Raw genomic sequence first — 11,465 nt, 5'->3', positions numbered from 1 at the left:
CCTTTTTGCCGACGACTGTGTAGTGCACAAAAGCCTGAAGAAAATCAGAACATTGAATTTTTCTTCACGATTCCTTAAAATCAATCAGTCCTTGGCGTGGTGTTTGGGGATTGCAATTAAATGCAAGTAAGACCAAGAACATTACATTCACTAACCGGAAGCAGTCTTTAAATTTTACATACACGTTTGGCGACTTAAAGGACAAAAATACGATCAGGTGAAGTACCTGGGACTGACCCTAACATCTAACCTTTATTAGGAACCCTACATCAAATCCGTGTGTTCTAAACCTGAAGGTAAACTAACTTATTAACCGTTAATACTACGTAACGCACCTGCTTATATTAAACTCAGTGCATATATAAAACGCTTATCAGATCCACATTCTAGTATGCAGATCTGGTTGCAGCCCCTATCAAAAAACCTTAATTAACAAATTACAGCGCATCCAGAAATAGGTAGTACGGCTTGTTTACTCCAGTTACTCTACACAAACTAGCGCTACCAATCAAATAAATCGAGCATATTAACATCGCAGAACCATCTCTAGGTTCAAGTTGTTTTACCTCCTGCATCAAGGCCACTTTAAAGTATTTAATTCACTGTACTTGCACCCTCCTTTTCAAATACTCGAATAGAGCAAATCACATTAATATAGTTCTTCACTCAGTTTGCCTTGTAAATATTTACAGATACTCCCTGCTTCCTGCTGCCATTTCTTACTGGAATAAATTGCCAGAAGATGCTGTAGACTGTACGTCCGTTGATTTGTTTGTTACTTTCACTCAGAAATGTGACTTTGAAGTATAATTGTCTTCCTTCATTTGTGTGTGTTTTTAGATAAGAGAACATTCTTTTTTTGGCACGCGAATAGATGCTGTGTTCACCACAAGTATGTTTCTTAAACACTCCTGCACGGGCCCGAAAAGCGCCTGCAGTATGGCTAAATAAAGTTTCTCTCCTCACACGAAATGAGTGGCCCCATTCTGCTCACATATGCGAACGTTCCGGAGGAAGAAAGGGCGCTTACGGGGTCCCATGCAGCGCTCCGAGGCTGAGAGGGCTGCCAGTAGATCTGCCCGTCCGGCCCCATGAAGCACTGGCCTCGGGGCGAGTGGTCATCGCCGCTCACGGCGCTCGCTCTCTGCGCCAAGATGATCCCCGTGAGCCTCGGCGAGATCAAACACCGCCTTTGTCAAAAATAGAAGCTACGACGCCACTGCGGTGCTTTCTTCATCCCAGCGTGCTTGCTTCGAAGGGATAGACCTCCTCAAGGCACGGGAGGAAAACCCGAGTCGCGTTGCCCTCCTGACAACAAATGCGCGTGGGCAGCCGCAGTGTCACTCTGGCCGGACAATCTAAGGTCGGCCGGCGTGCGCTGCGCAAACGCCCAAGTTGTCTCGGCAACCGTTGCGGAATCATCCATACTCCCTTTGCCGAAGCTCGTGAAGAAGGGCAAACCAAGGACGAAAACATCAGCTCTCACCTCTGCTTTCAAACCAAACGTGTGCGCGCGGCGTCCGATGGCTCAGCGCGTTTGGATTTTTGAGCTAGGATATTGAAAATACGGCACTAGTTCGCCAAGAACGCTTCCTTTCTTCAAAAAAATGAAAGGCATCATTGTGCGGTCATTCGGCCCTAACATTCCAATTGTGGCACTCAATCATTTCAGATTAATCGTAAAAAAAAAGTTCTATTTAAGTGCATAGGAAACAAGTTCTCGAAAATATGCATGTCACAAAATGTTGATCGTTTGAGCACCTTTCAAAGTTCGTGAAGGGCGTGGAACAGTCCGTCACGGAAAAAAATTGTAAAATATCTCGCGATTGGTGCATTTCCTTTCATTATTTTTTTTACCCGATATGCACAAATATCGTGCACAATATCTGCTGCCTCAGCATTATAGGGGCTGTTGCGCTGTTATGGCTTAAATTTCGCGCAACCGGAGCACCACAGCCGATTGAATGCACAAAAGAAGCCGCCCATAATGGCGGGAAAGTTGATGCAGAAATTGATGGGGTAGAAAGCTTTCCGCGGCCGAAATTTCTCGCCCAATAAGCTGTATCCATGAGCAAAAAAAAATAAATTCACAGACAGTCAGTGCAGTTGATGCGGAGGGGTATGCGTCTGCTCTGTGACACCGATTGTTTGACTGGTATGTGTTGAAGAACTCGATTACCTGCAAAAAAAGTTTTGATTTGACACTTCACTTATATACATGTTAGTTCCAATCAGATATCCAGGGGCCAGACTCTCGCCTGGTTGACTTCCCTAGTCAGTGGAGCCGGCTCGCGCGATTGGGCGGCGTGCCAGCTGTATGAAGACAGCCGATGCGCCGGCCAATCGCGCGAGCCGAAGCTAGCCACGCGAGAATCCGGCCCCAGTAGACATCTGTTTTCTTATTCAGTGGTAATTCTGCGCTTTTCACTCGTTTACACTGAGTCTTCAAACCGCCTACGACGCAGGGTTTTGCCCATATAAAGACCCTACTAATGATAACACATGAAAGCGCCACACTCCTCTGCGGCGCGGTTGAGGTGTCCACCAAGGAGCGAGACGGTCACTCCGCCTTTCGTTTTAATTTTTAATGCACCATGCACCTGAGCGAGAAGCTTCAGACATCTATCGGTGGTCAGTTTTTGCAATTATAGCAGTCCTAATGCGAACGCATTACGAACTCGCAGTACGGCTACTACCTACAACGTGAATATCAGTGGCGAAAGCTACGGCAACTCGCACTGCTGAACGTTCGCGCATATAAGCTGTTTTGCTTCGGTATCAACGACACGAACTAGTGCGCCGTCTATGACTTTCAACGCTCGACAGGCATGCCGCAGCGCATTGCGGTCCAAGGCGGTGGCGCCGGCATGCGAGGCTCCTGAAAGCGAATAGGAGAGGGTTATGCTATTTAAAAATGTGGCGCCACCTCCCCGAGCTTTCTTCCTGACCTCCTCTCTCCCGCCGATGCGACACTTCGGCGCATCGATGATCGTGCCTGATGAAGTCACAAGATGTGGATTCTTTAAAATTTTTACCGAGGGTCGCTTATCCGGCGATTGCTGGCTTCGGTTCTTTGTAACGAAAAAAGAAAAAAACGTGCAAAAAAATGACACCATGGTGTAATAAGAGAGCAAGTGATCCGCGAGCATAGCTGCGAATGAAAGAAATCGCAGGTAGTTCACTGCACTGGCAACTAATGCAACGAATGCATGATAATTGTTACGCATATATTACCGTTCGTGATAGATAAAATTAAACCACTGTGTTAATGCCGGTATTCTTATATACTTTAACAGAGTATACTGTGGGGCCAGTTGGTCAGACATATTATAAACAAAAACGTAGCATATGGACGGTACGAAGAAGGGCGGGGACAGTACGGTGAGCAATGTGCGCTATGTGCAACCCTTACTGCAACCACGACATGCCGAGCTCGACTCTTTAATTACTGCCTACGGAAACACTGGTGTCCTCCTGATGTCGCTGGCATGTTCGGTGTGGTTGGTCCTTCCACAGGCCACTGGAAGCGGATCGCAAAAATCATAAAAGCAGAGTGTTGGAGACAAGTTGGCCTTCTTCAGGACTGGCTCCGGTTGCTGTGCCTGAACTCGCGAGGAGGTGGTTCGTCCGGCTTCAAGATGCTCCAAGACTTTCAAGGCAATGCAACCATAGTGACGGAGTGGTTGTGGCAGAAGCAACTTCAAAACCTTCCGAAGATGTCCAAGAAGCAAGTAGGCAAGGTTCTAGTTACGTTCTTGGGGGATACTTCTGTACCAAGCGAAGTTCAGTGGGTTCTAGAAAAAAGGCCCGAAGTTTGCCCTTGAGGTAACTGTTCCCAAGCATGAAATTCTTGCTTCAGTTCATAGAATTGCCGACAAGGCGAGCCGTCAGGAGAGAGCACATTGCATTTCGGAGGGTGTTGACACAGTTGACAAGGCGTACAAGCTGGGACAAAAGAGCCTCAAAAGGTGAAGAGTGTTGTTGGGCACTTTCGTGATTCAAAGTTGGCTTTGATGCTGGCAGATAAGGATGGAGGCTTTGTCATTCTTCCTCGTGAGATGTATGAAGCAAAGGCGGCCAACGCTATTGAGAACTTCAGGCGCTCGCTTCTTAAGCCGGCTAAGGCTAGGACCAGGGCGTTGAAGTTGCTGCAAGAGTTTAAGCTGGACGAGCTGTAGAGGGAAGTGAGCAACTGCAAGGGCAAAGCTTTGCAGGTTTTTTTCAACGCAAAAACGCACAAGCCGGACTGTCCCTTCAGAGCCATCATCACAGAGAGACACAGCTGGCAAGCTCGACTAGCCAAGTTCCTCCAGGGTCACTTGAGCAGGCTTGTTACTGTGGACCCTTTCAAAGTCGCCAGCTCGGCTGTGTTAGTTGACATCCTGCGGGGTGATTTGTGCGGTGCTAATTCGGCTTTTCTGTGGACATTGAGGAACTTTTTTACTCGGTGCCGCACGACGAACTGTTTATTGCGATGAGGGAGTGCATTGAAGAGGCGGGACCGGTGTCCTTTCAGAATTCTTGTGGTGTCAGTATTGATTCTTTTTTTGGAACTAATGTCTATGTACCTAAATTCCACGATTGTTAACCATAGACAGCATTTCTACATTCAGAAGCGTGGCATTTGTACTGGGTCAAGTGTCGCGCCTGTGCTTTGGGAAATTTTTCTGGATAAGTTTGGACGATTGCTTCAGTCTCAGTTGAGTGATGAGCACATTGTGCGTATCTTTAGATATGTCGATGATTTTCTTGTTGTCCTCAAACTTTCTCCTAGAGATGACTTGGTTTTAGTAGCAGACTCGATCCTAACTCGTTTCAAAGGAATCATGAATTCATTGAACTTCTCCATTGAACTACCGGCTCATGATTCCATTCAGTTTTTAGATATTCACCTGTATTTTAATACTGGTGGGCAAATTTGCTTGGCTTACGAACCTCAATCCAAAAAAGCGCTTCTGCCTTACGACTCTTCCCATTCGAAGCTCATAAAGCGAGGCATAGCAGCTACATGTTTTAGGTCAGAACTTCTAAAGTCATGCCCTCACAGAGTGGGAAAAAGTTTTGACATTCAGGTCGAGAGACTTAAAGAAGCAGGCTTCCCTGCCGATGTTCTTGTGGCAGTTGCAGAGGCTTTCAGAAAGAAACTGCTAAAAGAAAAACAGGAGCTCCTGTTGCGACATAGTACACCAGGTGACCAAAAGAAAAGGAAGTTTGAGGTTATGCCATACGTACACAGGCTCTCCCACAACCTGAAGAGAGTGGCAGCGAAATTTGGGGTTGACGTCGTGTTTTCTACGCCCCTCAAGCTGGCAATGCTATGTGCTTTAGCAGATCGAGAGAGGGAAAGAGAACCAGGTTGTGGCACAAAACATAGAAAACCGTTCGTCTCATGCGCAACAGATATTGTTTGAGTTCCCTCTCCACTGTGGTTCTGTGTACATTGGGCAGACGGGCAGGTGTATAAACATGCGACTGGGTGAACATGTCTCTTCACTTCGCCAACAAACTGGCGAACACGTACCAGTGCATTGCAAGAACTGCAATGGTTGTTTTCTGTTGCTTAATAGTACTAAGACTGTAGGGCGTGGTAAAGACCAATTGGCTAGGGAAATCTTGGAAGCCCAGGAAATTTCGATATGCAGTGAAGGAACGTGCATTAGTACCCCATCTGTGTATCTGATGGAGAAGGAATTGAAGTTTTTAAAACGGACTTGAGTTTTCTTAGCACCTTTTAATATCTATCGCTCTTTCTCTTTTCTTCCTTTTTGCCCTTTTTCCACACATCTTAAGATTATCAGTTTGTTATTACCTTGTTTTATGTCATGCGCATGCGTGTTATTGCTCTGGGATGGGGAGTGGTTTACTATCGCATTTCATTCTAATCAATTGTAAGTGTAGCAACCGTCCTGTCTTCGCCCTTCTTCGTCCCGTCCATATGCTACGTTTTGGTTATAATATTCTTATACACCCCTTAAATATTCTCTACCGCGGCAATTATAACACCGCCAGGTGAATTTCTATCCAAACTTGCAGTGTCTTCTTTCGTTTGGCAATGTATTCATTTAAAACGCGCACGCGTCTAACAAGTTTATTAGGGGCCATTATTGATTCCACCACAGAAAACGGAGTAAAGTCGGTAAAAGCCAACTGTACTGTTCGACGGCATTTCCGTTATTGAGGCTGTTCTTGCGCCCATTCTCAAGCGTGCCTAATGTTGAATTAACTTTTTTTTTTCACTTTTAGATAAGAAACCGCAGGAAAGTGGTACTGCAGGCATGAGTGCAGGAGAATAAAACGCACCTAATTTCATACCTCACAAAGCGCAAAGAACTCCTAAGTTTTCTTCACCGTCATAAAGATTTTTCAGCAATACAGAAATAGTACTTGGTAGTTCCTTTTTCTTACACCTGTCTTCGGCAGCACTTTTTTAAGGAGGATGCCGATTGCGAACGCCGTTGGAGAAATTACCTTTTATCTTTGTGATTTGAACTATGGGGGTTCCCCTTGTGTGTAGTTCTTCCCTCATGCTGCCGATTTCGAGTCTCGGATATTCCATGAGAGAGTTTCAAGAATTCCCGCACCCTCTCTCCTTATAACCGGCGACAGTACGGCATTAGGAGCGAGTGCGTGGGGGTTCATTCGGCGAGCCGTTGCCTTGTATTTGCTTCTTTTCTGTCGTTACAAAGAAACATCTCAGCGATTGACACGTTTGAAAAGCCAGAAGGGGCGGCAAAAAGAAGCCAGGTATAGTGCGACTTCACCAAGCGTGATCATCGGTGCGCCGAAGGGTTATCACTTTGGAGGGAACAAGGAGGCGAGGGAGAAAGCTCATGCTGTGAGGGCGACATCTGGAACGGCAGTACCTTCTCCTTTTCACCTGCAGCCGCGTCACGTGACGGCGCCGCCTACCTGCCCCCCAGTGAGCTCCGGCCACCGTTCGTTCGCGCGTTACATGTAAGTCGTATTGAGCGTGTTACTTCAATCGTTCACATCGCGAGTACTAGTTGTACTCTAGTTGTACACAGTCTCTCTCCGACCAACTCAAAGTAATCTTCCGACCGGTATAACCGTGCATTCTTCTTACCCAGCCACCGCTGAACTCTTGCCTAGACGACATATTCCTGCAAAATGGGGCAGAATCATTGCATAATTAGGAAATCGCAGATTCCATTACTCCTCACATCACTTGCGCGTGGTCGCACAGCTCTTTTGCGTGAGCGTAATCTTACCCATTCAGTTTTTTTGGAGGGCATCAACCTAGGTTCACAACGTGATTCCCATAGCAACGTTCAAACGTAGTCTAAGTTCCACGCGAAGGTCAAGCAAATGGGATATCGAATTCACCTTTTCCACACACCTCATTTCTCATTGGTATCCGTTCTATCTAACGATAATACACGTTAAGACATTGAAAAGCGAATAGGATCAATGGCGTCTTAATTTCCAGTATCGGACAGCCTACGAGCTTCAGCCATTCCATCAGCCTGCGAACGATCTCGTAACTCCTATTGTGTTTCCACGCTGCGGTTTTCGCAAGTGCGCCAGTAACGGTGGGCTAATTGCAGTCTCATTTTATTTCCTGGTTTCTCGCTGAAAGTTGTATCTATAATGACATTACTGTACAGAATTTCCAGGCCATATTTATTTCCATCGTAGCATCAAAGTTCTGTTCAATATGTATCTGTAAATCTTACAAACTGTAGATTAAATAAGGAAGCAATTACTCATTAATATCCACCCAAACGCGACCATGCGGTATTGTATTCTACGTCTGGGTAAAAGGGTCTGGGCCAGAGGATTCCATCGGATCTGGGCACTCGGATTGCCAAGGTTTTTTTGATCGACATCAAGCATGAGAAAATGGCGCTTCGAGCAGGGGGTCGGCGTTGTGAATCAGCTGAGCTCTGCCCGTAACGCCCAATCATCACGGAAAGAATGGAGAAGGAACCAAGAAGGTGTTTTTCAATGGAAAGGAAGAAAACTTTACGCAGGTATTTGTACGGATAGCCCGCCTCCCAGGCAATGCCCAGACTGGATTGCGATAGCGTGGGGATCCTGTCGGCATCGCATAGCGCGGCTTCGCCTTTACTTAGCATAACCTGACGCCACCCGCGATAAAACGTTGTGGGAACTCTTCCCAGTTGGATGACGTCACTTTCTGAAGTCACTTCCGGGAGCCACTTCCGGCTTGGTGACATCAAGTCATGACCATGAATCCGCATAATCCCGTTATATGTCTGGTGCAGTGACATGATCCATTCCGACACACAGACCGTATACCGGGTGTTACATGGAAAATTTTAAGTAATTTTCAATATAGGATTTTGATTAAAAAATACGGCGTTTGTAGCATAAGATTGCCAGGGTTGGCGGACGACAGAAAATCGGTGCATCGTCTTAACTAGTAAGATAGTTAGCTAATTTCCAATATTTAACTTTTTAACTATTAGAGTTAGGTGTCTGGTTGCAATTTCAGATTTTAGCCCGCCGTTAGTAACCGCTATATCAGTTTTCGGAGTTTAGAAAACGCGATTACCCTAGCCGCTGTGGCTCGACAAAACTTGATATCGACTAGTTACGTGCACTGGAGGGGTTGCTTTGCCAAATTCTGTCGAGGCACAGCAGCGAGGGTAAACGCGTTTTCGAAATTCCAACTCATATGGCGTTTACTAACGGCCGGCTGCAAATAATTGCACCTACACACCTAACTCTAATAGTTAAAAAGTTAATTAATGGAAATTAGTTAATCATCTTACTAGTTAAGATGGTTCACCGGTTTCCTGGCATCCGCCAACCCTGGCAGTACCATGCCGCAGAAGCCATCATTCTGCCTCAAAAATCTTACTTTTTAAAATTACTTTGTCTTCCTCGTAACACCCGGCATATACATTCGGTACCGAGTTGTGACGCCACACACTGCCAAACTAGGCGACGTGCTCTTTATGCTACCGCATGATAAAGCTAGTCAAGGATCAAACAAGAACATGTAGGGAAGCCGTTATAGATACACTGAGGAGAAACTAATGCTGTGACTTTGCTTGAATTTGAAGAAAATTTCACTGCAACGTAAATTTAAAATTCCTAGCCTGCTTCAATTCAATGTGCAACGAGTTCCATATTTTTGCTTCAGTGAATTCTACTCGTCCTCACGCGCGTGCATATTGTTGCAGGCAGGAAGATTAAAGTATCCTAGAACATCTCAAACATGCGAAGTGAAGACGCCAAATCGCGAGAGTATAGTTGGGCGTGGCCGCAGCGCAAACACGCAAGAAATTGAAACCTCACTTTAAGTCGATGCTCAAACCCGACCAAGCTGCCTGTGTACAGAGTGGTTGCACATGCGTTCCACATGTGTCAAGTGATTTCGTTGTTTGCTGCATGCACCTCTACATCCTCCTCACCGCTGCCCACTTTTCTCAACCGTTTCCGTACCTCCCTTGCATGACTCTACCCAACAAATACAAAACCTCCTCAAAATCTCCCAAAAATAATCCATCCTGACATTTCGAATCTCCCCAAGAGGTGCTCATTTTTCCCGAACACATCCTAAAAACGTCCCCAAAACTGGCAATGTCCAAAAAGCTGTGCGTCCTAGCGAAAGCCTCAGAGGTTAGTGCTCGATTTGTCGGCTCTGGTTGAATAAAATCATTTCTCCTTTTCATGCAGCTTTCAGGCATCTAAGCGCCCATATGTGCCAAATTTCGGGCACGTATTGCGTTACGGATGGCGTAATACACCTATCCACTTGTATGAATGCGTGCTGGCTCGGCCATCCTGCACTTACCTCTTTACTTGAAATGTCATAGCATTTGCGCACAAGGAAAATATAAATTCAAAATGCACCCGATCCTGTCTATATAAGAGCAAATAGCAGCGCCGTACAGAAGTAATTTCCGTTTACTAGCTGTGCTCTTTGCATTGAAATGAATACAAACAGCAGACGTGTATCTATGCACCATTTTATGCACAATGCACACAGCACTACGGCATCGACATGTAATGATGGCAAGTTTTTTCTCTAGCTCTGAAGAATCTAAAAAATAAAGCAGGAAAAACATAATGCGGGCAGTTGATGCACCTTGAGAACACATTATAATGGCTACAAAAGCACATATGCACACGCAAGAGCAAACGCGTGAAAAAAGAGCAACTTGCATGACCAAAAGAAAAGACGAGATGGCCATACGCTGCAGATACGCGGTTACAGGTGACAGATTTCCTGCAACTTAACCCCCCCCCCCCCCTCGCTTAGAGACTAGCACGAGCCTCGGTGGAAATTTCAGCGGCGTGTTATCAAAAATAATAATAATAATAATAATAATAATAATATTATTAATAATAATAATAATAATAATAATAATAATAATAATAATAATAATAATAATAATAATAATAATAATAATAATAATAATAATAATAATAATAATAATAATAATAATAATAATAATAATCTTAGTTCTACCAGGCGAAAAAAAAATGTGCCTGAACCAACATACCTTGAAGAAGTAGGCAACGGAAACTCACGGATGAAATAGAAGGCTTCAACAGGCGCAAGCATGAATACAATGCAGCCTTCCTGTGCCTTCTCACAGCACAGCGAACGATCAAACATACGCGTTGCTACCTCGTAACTATCCTGTCAGTTTCAATAGGCAAAAGCAATTATAGGCTCATCGTTGTGGGCAGGATTTGTGCATCCTCAGAAAGTGTCCGCTCCACCTGTCAAACAAAAGAAAAAGATATTTCGACTAGGATGGGATTTGAACCCATGCGGGTAGAGCCCAATGGATTAGCAGTTCATCGTCTTAACCACTCTGCCACCTAGCCCGACAGAAAGATGGTGTTTTAGAAGGCCTATATCGTAGCTTGAAACCAGATATAGCGACCACATCGGCTAAAACGAAGGTGTAGTATGTCGCAACTTGAAACCGAAAATTATTCGAGAAGCGTAAGGCGATCGTGTTGAGCTAGAGAGCTAAACAGGTCGACACAAAGGCTTTTGCCTTGATGCACTTAAGGTGATTCAAGTGCTCCCCTGAATTTCTTTTTTCTTGTGACTAAGTGTGAGGTAAGACTACATGGAGCCAGACGGGAGGGGGGTACGTCTTGAGGTAGGAGTCGTGAGCGCCACACCCATGGGGCAGCAGACCGCGCGTGCGCCACAGTCCGGCTTGAGAGGCGAGATCAAGGCACAAGTAATCCGATGGAGGGGAGTAACTATCGACGCGAACACAACACAAACCATACCGCTGCGACAAAACGGCTGACTGATGGCGAAGCAGGTAGAGCAGGCTAATCCATGGGCACTAGCAGTAAGAGGGTGGTGGTTCTCCGATGGTCCCTCCAGCCTATGACCGCAGTGGACGGCCAAGCTGCCACCAACTACATGCTGCAGTCGTCGGAAGCGCTGAGGAATGCAGAGTGCGTGCTAGGATTCTCCCATTGCCTTGAACTCCGCCGCCGCG

The 11,465-nt window shown here is 45.7% G+C and overlaps 1 non-coding gene across 1 annotated transcript; it reads right to left on the bottom strand.

Moving 5' to 3' along the window:
- Positions 1-10,745: 10,745 nt before the first annotated feature.
- TRNAS-GCU (transfer RNA serine (anticodon GCU)) lies at positions 10,746-10,827 on the bottom strand. The gene has a single exon. It is a non-coding gene; the product is annotated as a tRNA-Ser (tRNA).
- Positions 10,828-11,465: the final 638 nt, after the last annotated feature.

This window comes from Amblyomma americanum, chromosome 1 (genome assembly GCF_052857255.1).
Source record: "Amblyomma americanum isolate KBUSLIRL-KWMA chromosome 1, ASM5285725v1, whole genome shotgun sequence".
Classification (NCBI taxonomy): Eukaryota; Metazoa; Arthropoda; class Arachnida; order Ixodida; family Ixodidae; genus Amblyomma; species Amblyomma americanum.
This window is presented reverse-complemented; position numbering and strand designations above follow the sequence as displayed.